Raw genomic sequence first — 14613 nt, 5'->3', positions numbered from 1 at the left:
CACTATGAATACTGATAAAAAATATACACCATAAGTATCTTCTGTAATAGATGCAGTGTAGTAGCGCGCACACACACACACACACACACACACACACACACACACACACACACACACACACACACAAGCACTGTACTTAACATTAATCCAGTCATACTCAAACGCCTTCAAATTTCCCTTTGCCTCTCTCATCTTCTCTTCCCTCTTTTCTCCCCTCACCCCACCCCCTCCCCGCCACACCGCCAGCCCCTCTGCCACCCATCCAATTAAACCTTTTCTTCGCCTTCCCAGGGCTCTGTCAACATACCTGAACTTCATAGGGGAGAGGGTGGAGAGAAAAAGGGTGAGAGAGAAAGAAAGGGAATGAGAAAGAAAAGAGTGAGAGTGGGGCAGAGGAAAGAGGGAAGGAAATAGTTGGTGGTAAAAGAGAGAGAGAGAGAGAGAGAGAGAGAGAGAGAGAGAGAGAGAGAGAGAGAGAGAGAGAGAGAGAATTTAACATACGTACGGAAGGCAACAGACGAAAAGAAAAGAGGGGCGTAACACAGTAGGAAAAAGAAAGCAGGAAGTAAACAAGCAAATGAAATAACAACGAGCATAGGAAGGAGGAAAGAACATGCTGAGCAAGATGTGTTATTCCCCTCAAAATGGCAAAAAAAAAAAAAAATAATAATAAAAGGATGCAATTAAAAAGGATATCATACTTAAAAATCTCCCTTGACTTTCATACTGGCTATTACTTTATTTCTCTTACTTACATACTGCCTTTCTTTCACACATGTCTTTCCCTTACATCATGTCCTTGTGTCATTTTTTTCTCCTCGCTCTTTTTTTTTCCCCTCTCACCTTTTCTTTCTTTTTTTCCTCGTCTATCATCTTTTCTTTTTCTCTCTCTCTCTCACTTTCGCCCTATCATTTGCATTATATCTTTAGTTTGCTTGTCATATTTGCATTTTTCATATTATTCTGTGTGTGTGTGTGTGTGTGTGTGTGTGTGTGTGTGTGTGTGTGTGTGTGTGTGTGTGCTTACCTCCAGATCCGGTTACACGAAAGAGGTAGGAACCTTGGGCAGAGAGTGAAGATGGGAGGAGGAGAGGAGAGACAAAGAGAAGAAGAGAAAGAGGGGGGGGGAGAAGAAGGGAGAGGTGAAAAAAAAGGAGAGAGGGGAGGAGGTCGAGGAAAATGGGTTAAGAAGTGCTGGGAGAAAGTATAAGAATAAGGATAATATGAACAGAACAAGGAGGAGAGCTGCACCTGGAAGAAAATGCTTGGTGAATCAAAGAATGACAAGCATACGGGGGAAATGATCTAGGGAAAAAAAGTGATGATGATGATGATGATGACAGAAAGAAGGCTGCAGTTTATATCCTGTGCTGGAGAGAGGTAGAGATGGCGAGGCACCGACAAACAAATGAACGCTGTGTGGATTTTGAGATTAGGGCACTGATTTTTTACCTTAACCTAGCTGAAATTTCCGTCCTTTTGCAGTTTATTTTACGAAGCTCAATGACAGAATAAGATACTGGCACGGCTCTACATCCTTTCCACAGCACTCTTCGTGACAAGCACCATTATATTGTGATAATCTATTGTTACACCTGAGTATTCTATATGGAGAGATGGCAATTTTGGGCCAAGCAGAGTAAAACGGGCATGAGAAATGAAAGATAAACCAGAGTTGTAAATCAAGGGGTAATGAAATCAGTAAGTCTGAAGGTACTCGTTTCAGTGCACACAACCATTTAGCCAAACAATATCCAGGATAAATTCAATAGGATATATATTTCCCCTTAAAAAAAAAAGCCCCTGTCGTCCTCCATGTGATAGAAGGTTGATGAATGAGGCAATTAGCGATGCAATAATGATGCTACTGGTTAATGATCCACGAGGTGATTACGGGTAGGACCGTGGGGTGGGGAGTGAGATTAAGTGGATTTTTTACAGACGGAAAAATAGCGGCAGGGATGAAACAAGGGGAGACGAAGAAATAATGGAGAACTAGTGAGGCGGAAGCGAGGAAAACGAAAAATATCAAGAGAGAAGAATGATATGGAAGAGGAAGAAGAAATCTGAAAAAGGAAAAATAGTGGGCAGGAAGAAGGGAAAAAGAAATGTGGTATTACAGCCGCATGAAAGAAAGGAGGGGAGAATAGGCTACTGTGATAGGTGAAAAAATAAACACTCTATATAGAGGAAAGGAAGAAAAAAATACGGTATGACGGTGGATGAAAGGATAGTTATATATAATACTGTGGCGTCATTTTTCCTTCTATATTCTTTTCATCTACTGTATCCTGTATATAAACGTTATATTTCACGTGTCATTATATACATCGATCAATATTCAGTAAAGGGATATTAGTTCAAAATCAATCAATCCCATATGCTCGTCTGTTAAGGAAGGTCCCAAACACCTCTTCCTCAGCGATCTATTCAGCTTATTACACTTTGCTCTGCTCTTCTGTCTTATTTAGGTATTTTAATATAATCAGCACCATACGCTTCACAAATAACGCACGAAATTATATTAACCAACCGTATCCAAAAATAAATCGCTAAGGAAGAGGTACTTGAGACGCCTTAAGCGACGACAATACTGGTTCAGGTCTCCGAAAAGGTGAATAAAGTCCCCTACAGTACAAGCAAAAGTAGCTATAATCTGTTCGCTTTAGCCAGGCGAGAACTGCCATATGTCCATCTTGAATACCGAACTACAGCACAGATTAAAGCTAGAATATGACGTCAATCACGAGGTGCTATAGGGAGGATCCGGAGCCTTAGTATTGTTTTATTTTGCAACTGATCTAAGGAAAATGGCTGCCAATGAATGAAAGCCTCAGCCTAATTAAAGTGCGTGAACCACAGCAAAGCAACCAACATTCCCCCACACTACCACACGCAACCATCGCTTTACACATCCAGCTCCCTATTTCCATTCTCGGTGCCGATTGACTAAGGCAAAGACACCCTGCCCAAAGATCACGTGGTCGGCCGGGAAACTGAACCTGGGACTTGTCAGTTGTGGACCAAGTGTGCTTCCGATTACACCACCACCACCATCACCACCACCCAAAACTGTGTCCAGAGTAACCTTTACAAATACATTATACTGGATACTGAGGAGAAGAATGGATACAGGAAGAATGGAAGGGCATAAACAAAAAGAAAAACTGAAACAAGAGAAAATGAACAAGAACAAAATAAAACAAAATGAACATGAACAGTGGCACAGAAGGAAAGAAAATGGGATCTGTTAATTTATATTCATGTACTATTTAATATATCGAATGGCCAGACCTTTTTATATGACTGATCATTTTCCTTCAACTATTATAGTCCACGTATATCCAATAATTATCTATTAATATACGAACAATAAAGCCAATATTTTAACATAAGTGACTGAGATAAAGGATGCCAAACATAGTGACATGGAAAGATGAAAGGCAGCAAGCAGGGAGAGGGTAACTAAAACAGGAAAATGGTGAAAGAGAAGGATTAATAAAGAGGGTGGGAGGCAATACGAAGGATCAAGAGAAAAGGAAGATAAATAGAGCGGATGAGATGGCAGCAGGTGTGAAGAAGGGGAAAGCGAGGGGAAGATAAAAGGGATTATGGTAATGTCGTTAATCGAAGTCTTAAGAAAATATACTTTGTAATTACGGGCAGGGATGATTTATTATGTTAAATACTAAAGACTGGGAGTGTGAAGACCAGGGTGGCTTCAGAGAGAACAGAGGATGTGTGAAGCAGATTACCGTATTTGCTGTGTGATGTGTTTTACAAAAGAATGTGAGAGTGGATAGAAGACTGGTGGATGTGCAAATGACAGAACTATAGACAGGAGAGAGCATGTGTGGGGCAGATATACGCAGCGAGACTACATACAGAGAAGAAACAGAGCGGACGGGAGATAAAATGTGGGAATGACATATGACAGACATTTAGAGAAGACAGGGAACGTGTAGATATATGCAGTATGTGTGTTGCAAAGAAGAATTTGAGAGTGGATAGCAGATCAGTAGATGGGGAAAGGACATATAACTGAGCTTCAAAGAGGACAGAGGACATCTGTTTCAGTAACACAGAGGGTACGCCAGCATGCTCTCCAATACAAGTTTCTCTGACTGTCAACACCAAACTGCATTCACATTACACACTACACTTCCAATTCAAAATTTAAACCAAGATGGCGTCTAATAACCAAGCCTCGGAATATCCGGGGGGGGGGGGGGGACACAAATGCTCCCACCATCCGCCCCTCTCCCAGTGACGAGTCAACGCGTTGCCTGAAACCTCTGTCTGACTCACTTCTTCTTCATTTCTGCAACATTCGTGGCCTCTCGTCAAACTTTCTGTCTGTTGAGCACCACCTCTCCTCCTCTAAACCTCACCTTCTCTTCTTAACTGAGACTCAGCTGTCTGAGGCAACTGATAGCAAACCCTTCTCTGTATCCTCCTGCTTTCTCCATACCCATTTCAAAGCCAAAGATGGCTCTTGTCTTGCTCTCGTGTTCCTGAACTTGATTCTTCTGAATTCTCCACTCTCCGTATTCAGCTTTCCTGTCATTCTCTGACTAAATGTATCTGTGCTGTTTACGTATCCCCTAATTCTACTATGAAAAATTCTTCGACTATCTTACTTCTATGATGGAAAACATCCTGTCCATTTCTCTTTTCTCTGAAATATCCATTCTAGGAGCTTTCAATGTTAACCACCACTTTTGGCTATCCTCTCCTTTCACTGATCCATCTGGTGAACAAGCCTACATCTTTTTAACCTTAATGACCTAGTGCAGCTTGTACAGCACCCTACCAGTATCCCTGACTGCCTTGGAAAGTGTTCCAACATACCTGACCTCTTCCTTACAACTAATCCTTCCGCTTACGCTGCAAATCCTTCCTCTCCGATGGGCTCCTCTGATCACAACCTTATTACCTTAACCTGTCCTATTGCTCCAGTACAGCCTGAGGACCCTCTTTGTTGGCTGTGGCATTTTGGAGCTCCTGATTGGGAGGCTCTCAGGCAGTATTTCTTTGATTTTCCCTGGAATGATTATTGCTTCCATGGCTGGAAGCCATCTGAGTGTGCCTTGGCATTACGGAGGTTATTCTCTCAGGCACTGAAGCATACATTCCTTTCTCATAATCTATGACTAATGTAGGAAAGTCTTGGTTTAATCACGCTTGTTCTAATGCTGTCCGCAACAAGGAGAGGGCCTATAAAAGGTACTGAAGCACCCACTCCTGAATCACATTTTTTTTATGGTTCTGCCCAGAATCATGCTAAGACTGTTCTTCGCTCTGCTAAAAATAATTTCATCCATACTAAATGCTTTCAACTCTCCAACTCGAATTCTTCCCACTCCTTCTGGCACCTTGAAAAAAAAAAAAAAAAACTTTCTAACAACTTTACATCATCATCCATCCCTCCTCTTTTCTACTCTGATGGCTCTGTGGCTATTTCTTCCACTGATAAAGTAAATCTCTTCACTCCGACTTTCTCCTCCAGTTCCACTTAGACGATCCAAGTGCTGTTCCTCCATCATTTCCCCTCTGACTTCCTCATGGCTGATATTAAAATTTCCTCAACCGATGTATTTTCTGCCATCACTGGCCTCAATACTAACAAGGCATATGGGCCTGATGGAGTCCCTCCTGTTGTCCTCAAGAACTGTGCTTCCGTACTTACACCCTGCCTAGGTAAACTCTTTCGCCTTTGTCTATCAACTTGTACCTTTCCTTCTTGCTGGAAGTTTGCTTTCATTCAGCATGTTTCAAAGAAAGGTGACCATTCCCAACCCTCTTATCACCCAAATGCTTTAATATCCTGTGTCTGAAAAGTTTAGTCTATTCTTAGGAGAAAAATTTTAAAATATCATTCCTGTCACAACCTTCTTTCTGATCGTCAGTATGGGTTCTGTCAGGGACGCTCCACTGGCGATCTTCTCACCTACCTTTCAGACTCCTGGTCATCCTCCTTTCGGGACTATGGCGAAAGCTTTGCCATTGCACTTGACATCTCAAAGGATATCGATCGAGTCTAGCATAAATCTTTATTTTCCAAACTGCCCTCTTACGGTTTCTATCCTTCTATCTGTGCCTTCATCTATAGCTTCCTTTCTGGTCGTTCTATAGCTGCTGTTGTAGACGGCCACCGTTCTTCTCCTAAATCTGTCAACAGTGATGTTCCTCAGAGCTCTGTCCTAACACCAACTCTTTTCCTTTTATTCATCTATGACCTTCTAAGCTGTACATCTAACCCTATCCACCCATATGCTGATGATTCCACCCTTCACTTTTCCATTCGGTTCCCACAACGTACATCTCAGAAGTTACTTCAACAAGGGATGAGGCTATGGCACACCTAATGCCTGACTTGACTCATATCTCTGACTGGGGTAAAAGTAATCGTTTTTAATGCATTAAAGACTCAGTTCTTACACCTATCTACCCGACAAAATCTTCCACAGAGTACCCTCTAAGGTTTAATAATATCTAGCTCAATTCTGCATCATCCTTAAACATACTTCGGGTTTCTTTCTCCCGGGATCATGTTGCATGTCTTGTAAAATCTGCTTCCATGAGATTAGGTGTGCTAAGCCGACTCGGTACCTTCTTTACCCCTGCACAGTTTTATTCACCCCTGTGTAGAGTACAACTCTCATGTGGGGAGGCTCCCCACATACAGCTCTTCTCAACAAGGTGGAGTCAAAAGAGTTTTGTCTCATTAACTCTCCTCCTCTTACTAGCTCCCTTCAACTTCCGTCACTTCGCCGCACTGCTGCATCATTATCTCTGAACTGTCTGCTTGCATCCCTCCACCTCTACGATGGGCGCGTAGCACCCATCTAACAACAAACTCTCATCCCTTTTGTGTCCAACTCTCTAATGCAAGAGTTAACCGTTACTCCCAGTCCTTCATTTATGCAGCAAGTCAACTCTGGAACAGTCTCCTTCTCTCTGTATTTACTACTTCCTATGATCTCCAGCCTTTCAAACGCAGTGTGTCCAGGCATCTCGAAATCAATGGATCTTGAAATTGGCTCTCTGTTGTATTTTGTTTTTTCTTGGAACGGTTTGCGGGCTCCTGGCCTTTGGTTCCTATCTTCCTTGTATAAAAAAAAAAAAAAAAAAAATAGATATACTGAAATGGCTAGCAGAGAAAAATCTGAGTGAATATAGTAGACTGGTAGATGTGGAAGAGACATGTAATACATCTGAGGAGCCAGCAATGTTGAAAGGTCTATCTACCTCTATCTATTGCCAGACGCCATAATCCCGTGCGGGATGGCCATCTGACTCTGAGTTATTTGTTTTACAGGGAGGGGCACTAACCCTCCACTAACCCACTTGACACGTAGAGAGCACGTATGGTTTGGTTATATGGTTACCGCCCAGCGTTGTAAGTGGTTTCTTGGCTTACAGGAAACCATTTGGCTTGTCACTCAATGTAAAGCCACCTGTAACGGAAAGAAAAGCAATAAGTAGTGACAGGAAAGATGGGAGAATTAGGAAGAGAGGAGGGCAGGCACAGAAAAAGAATGATAAAGGCTAAGGAAGAAGTAGGCAGCACTACATCAAGTGAATGGATGATGGTCGCCACCACCTACCACTATGTTGAAAGGTACTGACAGTATATAATGTGGAAACAAGATTCTGCAGACCGTCAGTAGTTTGTATACTGGAACAAAAATTATCTGTGGAAGTGAATGTGCGATGAGAGAAGAAGTCATTATACAGGTTATATAAAACACTGTGGCTGTTTAATTATCTAAGGGTGAATGTAGGTTTGAGGAAACAGTGCACTGGCTACCTCAGTGAGAGAAGTACCACAATATACCACACGGAAACACACCGAAAAACTGAGTGGGTAAACGTGGTAAAGTTATACGGTTACATCATTAGTTATTTACACACACACACACACACACACACACACACACACACACACACACACACACACACACACACACACACACACACACACACCAGTTTTAATACCGGGGCACTCCACACACACGTTAAGAAAAGACTCCCTAAAATGAATTGCAAGATAAACTGCCTTTGTGCACACCACTGGAGGTTAATACATGGTGTTGCACGCCCGCGCGTGCACCTCCTCACACACACGAACACAAGGACATCCACGTGTACAGCTACACGCAACAGCATATGCACTATTTCAGATGAACAACAGATACTGAATTATTCTAGTTTACTCCCTCATTTTAAAAACGTTCAGTGCCATCATATATACACTAATAATGAATGCAATAATAGGATGATAATAATAATAAAATAATAATAATAATAATCTATCTATCTATATACCTAGGCTGCTTCCCCCAAGGAAAGGGAGGTAGCCGAGACAGGACGACACACTCCCCATTTACTCATCCATTCAAACACATTCATTCGCATCTTAGCCCCAAAGGGGAGAACGGACAGATCCTCACCGCACCACACTGCACAAGGGTCAACTGTGCAATGCAATTAGTGACATCCGCAGCAGGGCCCGACAGCAGAGCTGGTTTACCCCTGCCACATCATCGCTACCTGAAATAGCTGATCAGACCAAATGCGGGAGAATATCCCCTCAGGGCTGCGTCATCACTTATTCATTCACAATTTCTCTCCATTTATTTCTGTCATGCACAGCCACTCTTCCTTGCTCAACAGACATCCCTCTCGCATCCAGCACTCTCTTCACACTGTCCATCCATCCTATTCGTGGTCTTCCTCTCAACCTTACACCTCTCACATCAGATCTAGTTATCTTTTTCACCAATCGTTCATTATCCATTCTCTCCATATGCCCAAACCATCGCAACACCCTCTGCTCAACTCTACCAGCCATCTCCCGAACAACTCCAGTTCTCCTTCGCACTTCATCATTCCGCACCCGATCCATACACGTCACTCCACACATACTCCTCAGACACCTCATCTCCATTACATTCAAACTTTTCCTCTCTGCTACACCCATATTCCATGTTTCAGCCCCATATAATGCAGTCGGTATCGGTAATAATAATATTAATAATAATAATAATCAAGCACATATCAAAAGAAGCCTAGTTATCGCTCGACGTTAGGGAGACTAAAAACAGTAATGGTGGACGGCGATGTAAGGATTAAATGTATTTTTTATACTCAGTCCAGTTACACACTCACTTGAATACACCACAAACATGAACGGACACATTTACTCATCCACTGTCACTTCGTTAGTCCAACTCTTTTTCTTACACTTTAATATTTCGCCAAGTCTGCCTTTTGCTTCACCACCATCACAAATACCATCATGTTTTCGGCACAAAATGGCCTTACATCCTTGTACTAAAATATTCCTTCATGCTGCTTATTTTATCAGCCTGCCATCTGTGCTGCTGCCGCCCCGCCTATCCTCTGGTCACTGTATTATACTGACTGTCAACAGCGGTGGTGATGCATTAAAGTTAACAGGCCCGGGCACACCCTCCATCCATCACATCCTTCACACTGTCGTTGTTATCCCGGCTGAGCCTCTGATATATGATCCTACCGAACTCTGCCGCCATCATAAGTAACTCTAGTTACAAAATTACAAAGTTTCACACAATATGTCACTTCACGGTGTTTGTAAAACTGCACGAATATTACTATCTATCTATCTATCTATTGCCAGACGCCTCAATCCCGTTTGGGGTGGCCACAAACAAATCGCCTCCAAGTCGCCCTGTCCCCCGCCATTTCACTGCCCTGCTCCCAACTCACACACCCCTCTCTCATATACCTCTCCACCCCATCCCTCCATCTCATCCTCGGCCTCCCCCTCCCTCTTCCCCCCTCCACCTCACTCACATACACTCTCTTCGTCAGTCTTTCACCCTCCATCCTCTCCACATGGCCAAACCACCTCAGTGTGTTCCTCATAACGCTTCCTATCACATCCACATCCACACCACAACGCTCCTTTATATCCTCATTTGTCAGCCTGACTCTCCACGTGACTCCACAGGCTCCTCTTAAATAACTCATTTCCACTGCTCTCACTCTTGACTTGTGTCCTTCCAACAATGTCCAAGCTTCACTTCCGTACGTTAGAGTTGGTATCACAATACTGTCATGTAGTAACTTTTTCACTTCCATGCTCACTTCCCTGTTTCTTATCACTGCTTTCAAGGAACCAGCAACCTTTCTTCCCTGCTGTACCCTTTCAAGCACTTCACCCTCCAAACCTCCATCCTTACTCATCACACTACCCAAATACTTAAACGTACTAACATTTTCCAATTCCTCACCATCCAACCTCGCTGTACATTCACTAACTTCACCTCTCTCAAAGACCATCACTTTACTCTTCCCTACATTCACCTTTAGGTTCCGTTTCTTACACACTCTCTCAAACTCATCCACCAAGCCTTGCAGCTCCCCTTCGTCATCACCCAACAACACAGTATCATCTGCAAACAACAGTACAGGGAGTTTCCAAACACTATCCTCTCTCACCAGGGCCACTCCAACATCCACTACCCTACCTTGTACCTCTTTTATTACCCCATCCATGTACAGATTGAACAACCATGGAGACATGACACATCCCTGTTTCAAACCAACTTTCAAAGAGAAAAATTCACTTAGTTCACCATAAACACGCACTGCAGCCTTCGCACCATCGTACATACTCTTCACAGCATTCAACAACTTCCCATCAACTCCATATATTCTTAACACTTTCCACAATCCTTGTCTATCCACCCTGTCATATGCTTTCTCCAAATCCATGAAAGCCGCATACAACTTCTTTCCCTTCTCTAGAAACTTTTCCACTAAAGATCTAAGAATGAATATCTGATCTACACAACCTCTTCCCTTCCTAAAGCCTCCCTGTTCTTCTCCAACTAATTCCTTTGTTCTTTCTCTAACTCTGTCTATAAGTATCCTACCATACACTTTTACTATTATACTAAGAAGACAAATGCCCCTATGATTACCACACACTTCTTTTTCCCCTTTTCCTTTGTACAAGGGAATAATTATACCTGACTTCCAATCCTCCGGGACTCTACCTTCCTCCCAGGCCAATCTGCACATCTTCCACATCCATTCTACTACTATCTCTCCCCCATGCTTCAGCATTTCACCACACACTCCATCAATTCCTGGGGCTTTCCCCGATTTAACTTTCTTCATTGCTTCCACAACTTCTATCCTACTGATTTCTTCCTGTCTTCTCACCTCCCTCCTTCTCCCAGCCATTCCCCAGCCACTTATACTCGCATTACTTCCATCCTCTACGTTCAACAATTCCTTAAAGTGTTCTCTCCATCTGCTCACTTTTTCTTCCTTCTCCACTAGTAATCTACCATTTTTATCTTTCACTCCCCTGCCAACTTCACTTCCACCCTGTCTTACTCTTTTCACTTCTCTCCAGAACATTTTCTTACAGTCCCTCCACTTTACACTCAAATTCCTTCCAAATTCCTCATCCACTCTCTTCTTACTCTCTCTTACTAATCTTTTCGCCTCTCTCTTCCTTTCCACATATAACTCTCTCTTCCGCCTCTCAACTTCTTCCACGCCCCTATTTCTCATCCATTCATTGTATGCTTTCTTCTTTTGTGCCACAGCCTGTTTCACCTCTTCAGTCCACCACGCTGTTCCTTGCACCCCCCTCCGTCTTCTCTTCCTTCCACACACCACATCACATGCTGCACATATTTCTTCTGTAAATATCTTACACATACCTTCCACGTCTCCCATCTGCTCCAAATCGTATTTGCCCAATCGCTCCTCCACTTCTCTCTTATACTCTGCCTTTTTCTCATCCTCTTGTAACCTTTCCACTCTCCTTGCAACTACTCCTTCCTCTCGTCTTTCCCTTCTTCTATTCCTCCATCTTACTTGCATCCTAATTCTGGCCACCACCAAGTAGTGGTCAGAAAGTCCACTCCCCCAACCTCTATACACTCTTGCATCCTTTACACATCTTCGCATCCTTTCATCCACACACACATAATCAATCATTGCCTTCCTTTCATGCAGTTCACCACCCACCCTTCTCATCACTCGCCATGTATACCTGTGGATCATTTTATGCCTGAAGAGGGTATTGGCTATCACCAACCCCCTTCCAGCACAAATGTCCACTAACGCAGTCCCATTCTCATCTATCTCAGCAGGCACACCCCTCACCAACTATTCCATCCACCTTCACATTACCAACTTTACCATTCATATCACCAATCAAAAACACTCTCTCATTCCTTCCAAACTTTTCCATGCACACTTCCACATTTGTCCAGAACTCTTCTCTCACTCTTCTAGCACGATCTTGCGTTGGCGCATACACACACACAATCGCCCACATTTGTATTCCAACTTTCAACTTTACCCACACAATCCTTGACCCAACTGATCCATACTGTCTTATGCTCTTCTTCCATCTTTTACTCACAACTATACACACTCCTTCCTTTGCCCTCTCATTCTCATCTACTCCTGCACATATACCCCATCCATACTCCCGTTCTTTCACACTTTCTCCTCTCCATTTTGTTTCAGTTATTCCACATACATCCACTTTCGCATCCTCAAGCACCTGGACAATCTCTCTCTCTTTCACCTCATCATTCGCTCCTCTTACATTCCATGTACTCATTACCAAGTCCTTTGCATGATTAAACTGCTGACGATATAAAAACCTGATTACGATTTTGTTTTCAGTCTCATGACTTACAAGTATATATAGCAAACTGTCTCCCGCTGATTTGCAACTTCACACCACAGCAGAACATACCTGTGATGGCGCTCTTATCACAAACTACTAATGATGTGAAGTGAATGATACGCCAGACAATATGAATAAAATCAAAATGGTAAAAGGCTTCAATACTGCGACCGAAGTGAAATACAGAGTTAAATTTATTGATGCAGCAGCATCAGTCAGTGGACTCGTTTTGGTGTGTCGCTTATTACTGACATCTCATACAAGCTCCATTATATGAAAACAAGTGTGTGTGTGTGTGTGGGGGGGGGCATCTGTTTTCATATTTTTTCTTGTACTTTAACCTGTTTCTCCCTCTTACTCGTCCCTCATCCTGTGTCTGTCTTAATACCTTACCCTCCTCTACCCTTCCTGCCATCCCCACCTCTCCCCCTGCCCCCCCAACCCTTCATCCCCCCTCCCCCCGGCAACACCAACAAACTTACGCCACATATTTTTTCCCGGTTTATCTGGTTTACTCCGCAGGGGTAAAGATTTTTTTTTTCTATGCAACGCAATATTTTGGAAAGAAGAGCTGGGATGAGGTGGGGTGCCAAGGACACACACACACACACACACACACACACAGTACCACTGCCCTCTCCACCATTAGACACACACACACACACACACACACACACACACACACACACACACACACACAGTACCACTGCCCTCTCCACCATTAGACACACACACACACACACACACACACACACACACACACACACACAGTACCACAGCCCTCTCCACCATTAGACATACACACACACAGTACCACTGCCCTCTCCACCATTAGAAACACACACAGTACCACTGCCCTCTCCATCATTAGACACACACACACACACACACACACACACACACACACACACACACACACACACGCTACCACTGCCCTTTCCACCATTAAACACACACACACACACTATCACTGCCCTCTCCACCATTACACACACACACACACACACACACACACACACACACACACACACACACACACTACCACTGCCCTCTCCACCACCACACCATTCCCCTCTCCACTAGGCTACACACTTCCTGGCCACACAAAACGGTTTGCACATGGATTATCCCAAAATTGTAAATGTTTGCCTTTCTGATATGTCTACCCAGGTCAGTTCTACTCCTCGTCCACTTCAGAACTCGGTATATATATTTTCCTGCGCTATCCCTCCGCCTCGTACCACACATCTCAACCTAACCTTTCCTCGCAACTCTGTTTTCCCTTCAGCGACAAATACTTTTCTGGTGTAGGTGTAGGGGAGATATAAAGGAAGGTGAAGGGTAAGGTGAGGAGTCGAAGAAGAGGGGAGTGGGAAGAGCAAGGAGAGGTTGCCTCAGATGATGTGTAGGGAGTCAAAAAGCAGGGAGAAGAAAATTTTTTGGATGAGAGAGAGAGAGAGAGAGAGAGAGAGAGAGAGAGAGAGAGAATCCCACACATGAAAATGATAAAAATTTGAGCACGACCAGCACAGGTAGGCAGCACCAAAGCCAGAAACAGAGTCAACGGGCGGAGAAGCAGAGAATATTCGTGGCCAAGCAGCTTACTCATTCCCGCAACACCACACACCAACAACACGGCCGCGTTTCACATCAGCCTCTGCCGCCTCACGGAAAAATAAACAAAACATTCTGATTTACCCGCACCAAGCAGGATGTTCTGATTAATGTCATTCAGTCTCTTGAAACTTGCCTGACTTTTGTTATTCTTCGCAAAGTTTCATCTATCCTAACCTGCTGTATTTTTAGCGTTTCATAACCTGCTGTATTTTAGTTGTCTCAATAAAAACCAGAGGTATTAATGCCAATAACCCATTCACTCCGATGATTTTTCTTATTTCCCA

This window comes from Coenobita brevimanus, chromosome 42 (genome assembly GCF_032717465.1).
Source record: "Coenobita brevimanus isolate Jiangsu-jjx chromosome 42, ASM3271746v2, whole genome shotgun sequence".
Taxonomy (NCBI): domain Eukaryota; kingdom Metazoa; phylum Arthropoda; class Malacostraca; order Decapoda; family Coenobitidae; genus Coenobita; species Coenobita brevimanus.
The sequence above is the reverse complement of the archived record's forward strand: the minus strand, read 5'-3'. Positions refer to the sequence as shown.